Source organism: Heteronotia binoei, chromosome 3 (genome assembly GCF_032191835.1).
Source record: "Heteronotia binoei isolate CCM8104 ecotype False Entrance Well chromosome 3, APGP_CSIRO_Hbin_v1, whole genome shotgun sequence".
NCBI classification, from domain to species: domain Eukaryota; kingdom Metazoa; phylum Chordata; class Lepidosauria; order Squamata; family Gekkonidae; genus Heteronotia; species Heteronotia binoei.
In genome coordinates this window covers 7,535,540-7,544,477 of record NC_083225.1, presented here as the reverse complement: position 1 = coordinate 7,544,477, position 8,938 = coordinate 7,535,540, and the positions used below count along the sequence as shown (strand labels likewise).

At 46.3% G+C, this 8,938-nt stretch overlaps 1 pseudogene; it reads left to right on the top strand.

The window, feature by feature from the left end:
* Nucleotides 1-566: 566 nt before the first annotated feature.
* LOC132568878 (large ribosomal subunit protein uL22-like) lies at nucleotides 567-1,914 on the top strand (annotated as a pseudogene).
* Nucleotides 1,915-8,938: the final 7,024 nt, after the last annotated feature.

The window sequence follows — 8,938 nt, the reverse complement described above, 5'->3', positions numbered from 1 at the left end:
GCCCTCCGGGAGCCTAATTCAGCCCCTGGGCCGCATGTTTGACACCCCTGTGTCAGACAATGGGACCTCAGAATCAACCAGAACTTGAGTTGTTGCAAAGTTAGGCTTTATTCTGTAATCCATAAGTATCAGCACAGAGAAATTGAGACTGATACATTATGGCAGTAGTAAGATAGCTATATTGGAATACATCAAAGGGAATCATACAAAACCACAATTCTAAACATTGTTGAGCCGAGGTGCAAAGATTCACATGGTCTTGTTCTCTTATCTTATTGTTAATGCTATTCTTCTGGGGACAGTCTAGAGCCGTCCCTGGAGGCGCCTTATCTTCAAAGGGTGGAATTTCTGACTTTGTTAGTATCAAGGGAAATGAAGGTTCACAGCAAGCATTGGTAACATCTGCATTTTCTACTTTGAAATGCAAGGCCCTTTCTCATGGCTAGTAACAGAGTTCAAAGATGGCAACAGTGAAGCTAAGCATTTCATTCAGTAATGTTACAAGACATTTTATTCAGCAAGGTTACATCGGCTGACACCCTGCTCTAAAGCATCACTTTTTGCCAATGGTCTATTACTTGCTCAGTCCAGAGAACCCCACAAAATTATGCAAATCAAGGGATTCCAATCTTCACATTCACTTCAAGAAAGCATGTGAGTCAAACCAACTATCAAGGATAGGCACATTTGGTAGACCACCAAGTCCTTAATAGATGAAACAGTGTGGGTCCTTTCGCCACTTCAATGATGGGGTTGGCAGATGTGCTCAGGCCAAGCAGTGAAGCTGGACACAGAGGTGCTGGCTGAAGAACAGTGCTAAGTTCTTCCTCCACATACTCAAGAATCTTGGGAACAATGCTGAGCTGAAGGATCTGGATGTGGATTGTCCAGTAATTGAGCACACCCAGGTCAACAAAGCTCCTAAAATGTAGAGGTGAAGCTCCAGGGCTCAGGGTCACATCAACCCCTCACTGAGTTCCCCTGGTCCATCGAGATGATCCTCACAGAGAAGGAGCAAACTGTCCCCAAGCCAGGAGAAGAAGCTGCTCGGAAGAAGAAGATACCCAGGCCCGTAGCCACAGTGAGGGAGGGAGGGCAGGGGGGCATGGCCCCTCCACCCAATTCCCCTTCCTCCTGTATAGCCCCTCCTTTCCCCACTGCTCATTCCCCCATTTTTGTGCCGCCACTTTCCCCAGACTCTTCCCACCCCGTTCCTGCCTCCCCCGCTCTCCCCACGGCCCCGTTCCTGCCTCCCCCGCTCTCCCCACGGCCCCGTTTTTGCCACTGCCACTCTCCCCGGGCTCTTCCCTGCCTCCCCCACTCTCCCCATGGCCCCATTTACGCCACTACCGCTCTCCCTGGGCTCTTCCCTGCCTCCCCTGCTCTCCCCACAGCCCCGTTTTTGCTGCTGTCGCTCTCCCCGGGCTCTTCCCTGCCTCTCCTGCTCTCCCCACAGCTCCGTTTTCACTGCTGCCACTCTCCCCGGGCTCTTCCCTGCCTCCCTTGCTCTCCCCACAGCCCCGTTTTCGCTGCTGCCACTCTCCCCAGGCTCTTCCCTGCCTCCCCTGCTCTCCCCACAGCCCCATTTTTGCCGCTGCTGCTCTCCCCAGGTTCTTCCCTGCCTCCCCCGCTCTCCCCACAGCCCCAATTTCGCTGCTGCCACTCCGCCCAGGCTCTTCCCACCCCCAAGAGGCTGAGAGTGAACTGGGACCAGGCAGCTGGCCACTGGAAAAAGCAGCCAAGCCTCCACCCCCCCTCCCATTTTATGCCCTGGGTCCCCACACCCAACAATTTCTGGCTACGGGGCTGAAGATACCCCAAAAGAAATTGAAGAAGATGAAACTTACGGCTCAAGAATTAACACAAAGGGTGCTATCAACTGGGAAATTGGCACGATATTCTCTCGGCTCTTAAAAAGTTGCTTGATTTTGGTCCATTTCCAGGCTATCAGACAACTGCTGTTGAAGCGGCAGGATCACGACAGTGGTCTGTGGTTGGCTATCCACACTGCTAGTGCTCCTCAATCATGGACCCTCTGTAGAACAGCAGAACATAAAACTTGATATAAAACAGAATAGGCAGTTATCCATCTTATCCAACAGATTACCATCTAAAGATCAATATAGCACTTGAAATGTTTTGATATTATGTTTTTATGTCTTGATGTATTTTTATATTTCATGCATGTACATGAAAATGCAATCCGCCCTGAGTCTGCTTTTGTGTGGAAGGCGGGTTCAAATCAAACAAATAAACAGACAAACAAAGGGTTGTTTTTCTAAAAAAAAAAAAAGTCCTCTGGGGTCTGCGTTCAAGTAGAGAAGCACACAAAAGCTCCTTGTAGTGGGGTTGGGGGGCAAACCTCAAATGTGCCAGAAATGGCTTGGCTTGACCGCGCTGCTTTTCCTCTTAAGAGTCGCACCCGGGCATTCAGACGGCCTGTGAATATGCAACCTAAATGCAATTCAGAGGGAAACTACTGGGAAGAGCCAGGTGGCTTTTAAATCTGGATAGGAGGTGTCTAGAGATGGAATCATAGAATCATAGAGTTGGAAGGGACCTCTAGAGTCATCTAGTCCAAACCCCTGCACAATGCAGGAAACCCACAAATACCACCCCCCCCCCAAATCCACAGGATCTTCACTGCTGTCAGTTGGCCATCTAGCCTCTGTTTGCAAACCTCCAAGGAAGGAGAGCCCACCACGTCCTGAGGAAGCCTGTTCCACTGAGGAACCGCTCTAACAGCCAGGAAGTTCTTCCTAATGTTGAGCCAGAAACTCTTCTGATTTAATTTCAACCCACTGGTTCTGGTCCTACCTTCTGGGGCCACAGAAAACAATTCCACACCATCTTCTATATGACAGCCCTTCAAGTATTTGAAGATGGTGATCATATCACCTCTCAGCCGCCTCCTTTCCAGACTGAGTGAGTGAGAGAGAATGAGTGTGGCTTGGAGGGCAGATGTGTTTGTGATCATGCACATTTAATCCAAATGAGAGGCGTGGCTAGGTTGGGCCAAATCTCTTGTGCAAAAGTCCCCTATGTTCATTTCACAGATAAAAATAAAACACAAATCAAAGCATTGATTTTCTCCAAGGGAGCTGGACTCTGTAGTCTGGAGACTGGTTGGAATTCTGGGAGATTTCCAGTCCCCTCCCCACCTAATCTCATGTAGTTCATTTTGGGAGGGGAGGGGAAATACGGCTGACCCCTGCTAGAAAGGAGCTGTAGAAAAGATTCTTCTGAATTTCTCTGCCAGGTTAGCTGATGGCATTTAGCAAGACTGTTGGAGACCACAAAGCGTTTCCTTCAACATTTCCCTCATTAAAGTGGAGCTGCTCTTATGTACTTGAAGCACATTTATTTGCCCAGCAAGGCTTCACACTTGAGCCTCTGCTCACACATTATGGCATGTTGCTGAAGGTTAATTCATTTTATTGGTTTGTTTACATAAAAATTGAAGTCCTGCCCATCCAAAATTTCATGACTTCTTAAAACATTACCACTACCAATTAGAACAACTTTGTCCTAAAATAGCATAAACTACAACTAACACAACCAATGGACATATCAAGGAAAATCAAAATTTTAGGAAGCACATACATGGGGGGATGTTAATTTTTTTATATAAAAAAAGCAAACAGAATTTAGAAGTGACTGTAAGCTCACAACTGATTATCACAACAACAAAGTGCTTGTGCAAAAAGTCTCTATGGTGCTTCGAAGTCGATAATGCAGGGGTGGAATTCTAGCAGGAGCTCCTTTGCATATTAGGCCACACACCCCTGATGTAGCCAATCCTCCTGGAGCTTACAAGACTCTTTTTTGTAAGCTCTTGGAGGATTGGCTATATCAGGGGTGTGTGGCCTAATATGCAAAGGAGCTCCTGCTAGAATTCCACCCCTGTCATAATGTAACCAAAGTATGGTGATTAGACATCCCAATTCACCCTGATATCCACCATTAATATGGACTTTTCTCCATTGGAAGGACATTGTGCTTGTTACTCTGTCAAGGATTGTAAATGGATGTTAATGGTGGACTGTCTATTACCCAGGGTTGGCCTTAGAATGTCTGGCACACTTAAAAAGGCTAACTTCTGATGCTCACCCCCCGCTGTCAGACACTGGAGAGCTTTATTGTCATGATATGATGTTATAAGTAGAATGCAATGTGTAGCTTGACCTAACCGACTCCATTTTAGAACATTTGCCACTAACCCTGAAACAGAAACCTTGCATATCAAAGTAGAAGCAAAGATGTTACTAACCCCTGCTGTGAATTCCTGTCCTTGGTACTAACAAAGCAACAACCCTTTGAAGATAAAATGCCTCAAGGGAAGCCAGCAGGGCTGTTCCGTGAGAACAAGAACCGCAATGAGATAAGGGAAGTCTAAGGTGTTAAATGTATCACTCTATTGTGGGAATGCCGCTTTGTTTAGAAAGCCTTTGATGTATTGTGGATAAAGCATCCATGCTCCCTTCAGAAAGTATCAGTTCCAATGTATCATTGCTCAGAACCTTTGGATTATCAAAATAAAGCCTTAACATTGTAACCAATGGAAGTCCGCTTACTTTGAACCTCCATCGTCTGACACCCGCACTGATAACATCACCGAGTCACATGGGATCGCATCCAATTCAGTGCCCCCAGAAGGCTGGCACTCTAGATTTCCCTAGTTTGCCTAGTGGCAGGGCTGTAGGGACTGTATTGGCTAGGGTTGCCAGGTCCAGCTCTCAAGAAATATCTGGGGACTTTGAAGGTGGAGCCAGGAAACTTTGGGGTGAATCCAGGAGCAAGGGTGTGGCAAGTATGACTGAACTCTGAAGGGAATTCTCACAATCATATTTAAAGGGACCGCACACCTTTTAAATGTCTTCCCTCCATTTGGAAATAATGAAGGATAGGGGCACCTTCTTTTGGGGCTCATAGAATTGGACCCTTTGATTCAATCTTCTTGAAACTTGGGCGTGTTCTGAGGAGAGGCACTGGATGCTAGCTTAAAATTTGGTGCCTCTACCAAAAAAAAAAAAAAAAAAAACCCAGCCCTTCCGAAGCCCCAGATATCTACATAACAATTCTCCATTATACCCTATGGGAATCACTCTCCATAGAGTATAATGGAGTGTCCAGCAGAGATTTCCCCCCTCTTTCTGATGACCCTGAAGAGGGGGGAGGGCTTCCAAACTGGGGGATCCCCTGCTTCCAATTGGGGTTTGACAATCCTAGTCTTGGCCCATCTACACTGTTTTCCAACCTGTTTCTGGGCACAATTCAAGGTGTTCATGTTGACCTTTAAATACCTGTATGGTTTGGGACCAAGATACCTAAAGGACTGCCTACTCTGTGATGGACTTACCCAACCACTATGGTCATCTTTTTGCTTGTTTCATTTGTTTCAGTGGCTTTTGATATCATTAGTCTTGATATCCTAGATCACCTTATGGGCTGGGCTTGGGAGGCACCAATATGCAATGGTTCTGGTCCTACCTGGAGGGTAGGTTTCAGAAGATGTTGCTGGGGGACTGCTGCTCAGCCCCTTGGTTTTTGGGGTCTTGTGGGGTCTTGAACATCTACATGAGATGTTTGTGTGAGGTTGTGCTAAAATACCAGAGCTGACCTCCACCCACTACGCAATCCTAACAACTGCCTTTGTTGTTGTTGTTCAGTTGCACAGTTGAGTCCGACTCTTTGTGACCCCATGGACCAAGTCACGTCAGGCCCTCCTGTCTTTCACCATCCTTCGAAGTCTGCTCAAATTCGTGTTAGTTACATCAGTAATACTGTCCAGCCATCTCATCTTTTGCCGTCCCCTTCTTCTTTTGCCTTCTGTCTTTCCCAGCATCAGGATATTCTCCAGTGAGTGCTCCCTTCTCATTTGGTGGCTAAAGTATTTGAGCTTCAGCATCTGACCTTCCAGGGAAAAGTCAGGGTTGATTTCCCTTAGACCTTATGGATTTGATCTTCTTGCAGTCCAAGGACTCTCAAGATTCTTCTCCAGCACCACAGCTCAAAAGCATCTATTCTTCTGCGCTCGGCCTTCCTTGTGGTCCAGCTCTCACAGCCATACATTACTACTGGTAATACCATTGCTTTGACTATACAGACCCTTGTTGGCAGGGTGATGTCTCTACTTTTTATTATACTGCCCAGGTTCACCATAGCTGTCCTCCCAAGGAGTAAACGTCTTTTAATTTCATGGCTACGGTCACCATCTGCAGAGATCTTGGATCCCAGAAATGTAAAGTCTGTCACTGCTTTCGTGTCTTCCCCTTCTGTTTGCCAAGGAGTGATGGGGCCGGATGCCATGATCTTAGTTCTTTTGATGTTGAGTTTCAAGCCTACTTTTGTGCTCTCCTCTTTCACCCTCAGCAAGGGGTGGGTTGTTGCCTAGATAGGTGCTTAAAGAACTTGTGGGAAAGGAGGACTGATTCAATATTGTTGGTATTACACTGGTGATGGAGAAGCCATCTGGTTGGGATAATGAGACAGAGAAAGGTGTTGCCTTTATTTGAAACTTCTCGACCCAAAGTTCAAGTTCAAGGGAAAGCAGCCATCTTTGTATTACATGTTGCTTAATTAAATTGCTGTGATTGATTCCTTGGTGGGTTTAGCATGGTCACAGGGCACTTGGAGTGTTATTAAAATATAGCAAGGAGCTGGGTTAGGTGTAACGATAGATGATTCCAACACGGATGCAATTTTAAGGGAAAACCAGACCAGAAAGAGACACTTTCTTTTAATTAGACAATAAAAGGCCGTGCGCCATGAAATGCTTTACCTTTGGAGAAAGTAGGAGACAGGGAAATTCAAGTGCTGTTGTTGGTGTCCAAGTACAGAGATTTGAGGCTGTGTAGAGCAGGGGTCCCCAAACTTTCTGAGCCTGTGGGCACCCTTGGAATTCTGACATAGTGTGGCGGGTGCAGGCAAATGGATGCCCCAACTCTTCCAATTTGATGTAGTGGTTAAGTGTGTGGACTCTTATCTGGAAGAACTGGGTTTGATTCCCCACTCCTCCACTTACAGCTGCTGGAATGGCCTTGTATTAGCCATAGCTATTGCAGTAGATGTCCTTGAAAGGCAGCATCTGGGGGAGCTCTCTCAGCCTCACCTACCTCACAGGGTGTCTGTTGTGGGGGGAGATATAGGAGATAGTAAGTTGCTCTGAGTCTCTGGTTCAGAGAGAAGGGTGGGGTATAAATCTGAAGTCTTCTTCTTTTTCTTCTTCCACGGAAGGCACAGCTGACCATATAATTAGGGTTGACAAGTCTGGGTTTGAAAATAGCTGGAGACTTTTTGGGGGGCAGTGGATCCAGGAGAGGGAGGGGTTTGGGCAGGGGTGGAATTCTAGCAGGAGCTCCTTTGCATATTAGGCCGCACACCCCTGATGTAGCCAATCCTCAAAGAGCTTTTTTATAAGCTCTTGGAGGATTGGTTACATCAGAGGTGTGTGGCCTAATATGCAAAAGAGCTCCTGCTAGAATTCCACCCCTGTATTTGGGGAGGAGTCTCAGATTGGTATAATATCATGGAGTCCGTCCTTCAAAGTGTCCATTTTATCCAGGGGGTTGCTGTTTGAAGGGCACGGTGTAATTAGTAGATTTTAGTAGTCTACTTAAGCCACCGGGAGGGACGGTGGCTCAGTGGTAGAGCATCTGCTTGGGAAGCAGAAGGTCCCAGGTTCAATCCCTGGCATCTCCAAAAAAGGGTCCAGGCAAATAGGTGTGAAAAACCTCAGCCTGAGACCCTGGAGAGCCGCTGCCAGTCTGAGAAGACAATACTGACTTTGATGGACCAAGGGTCTGATTCAGTATAAGGCAGCTTCATATCTTCATTAATGGTCTACTGAGTTTGATGCCCCACTTCTCCACTTGCAGCTGCTGCAATGGCCTTGAGTCAGCCATAGCTCTCATAGGAGTTGTCCTTGAAAGGGCAGCTGCTGGGACAGCTCTCTCAGCCCCACCTACCTCACAAGGTGTTTGTTGTGAAGGGGGGAGGTAAAAGAGATTGTGATTGCTCTGAGATTCAGAGTATAGGCCAGGATATAAATCCAATAACTTCTTCTTTCACTTTTTTTTTACTTTTACACAGGGACCATGATCCTCGCTATCTGTAAAAGTAGCCGTAAGTTTAAACTATTCTGCTTTAGACTGTGTGCTGCAGACTGTTGGGAATCGTAACTAAGTGTTTCACTGAGAAATTTTTAAAAATGATTTCATTTAATGCAGCCTTGTTCACGCTACTTTAATGACAATTGCCAATGACATTTATTTATGGATGCTTACATTGCAAGACATGCCTCTTGAGACACAAATATCTTGGTGAAAGGAAAAGGTCCTGCCTGCCAGTCACCCGCAGAACAAAGCCTGCAGTGACATCCTGAAATGGTTGATCAATTAAAAACGTTCAGTGCCTCCCTGGAAAAATAAAGTTCACACCCCCCTTCCTCATGATGTCGTCAATAAGACAGACACGATCACAATCGGTTTCAGAGCTAGTACCTGGATGGATTTCTTTAAAAAAAAATAAAAACAAGATGGGTTAAAATTAAATAATATCAGGGAGAACATGGTATGGAAATTATTCTTTCGGTAACATAAGAACATAAGAGAAGCCATGTTGGATCAGGCCAATGGCCCATCCATTCCAACACTCTGTGTCACATAGTGGCCAAAAAACCCATCAGGAGGTCCACTAGTGGGTCCAAGACACTAGAAGGCCTCCCACTGTGCCCCCCACAAGCACCAAGTATACAGAGCATCACTGTCCCACAAAGAGAGGTCCAATGATAAGCTATGGCTAATAGCCACTGGTTTAAGAAGAGGGGGTAGATTGTAAGGCCAAACAACCAGAACCGGGACAATGGCTGGGAGCTACCATAGCATTTTGCCCAAATGCCAGAGTATCCCTGGAATCCCTTGGATGCTTTTATGTCAGT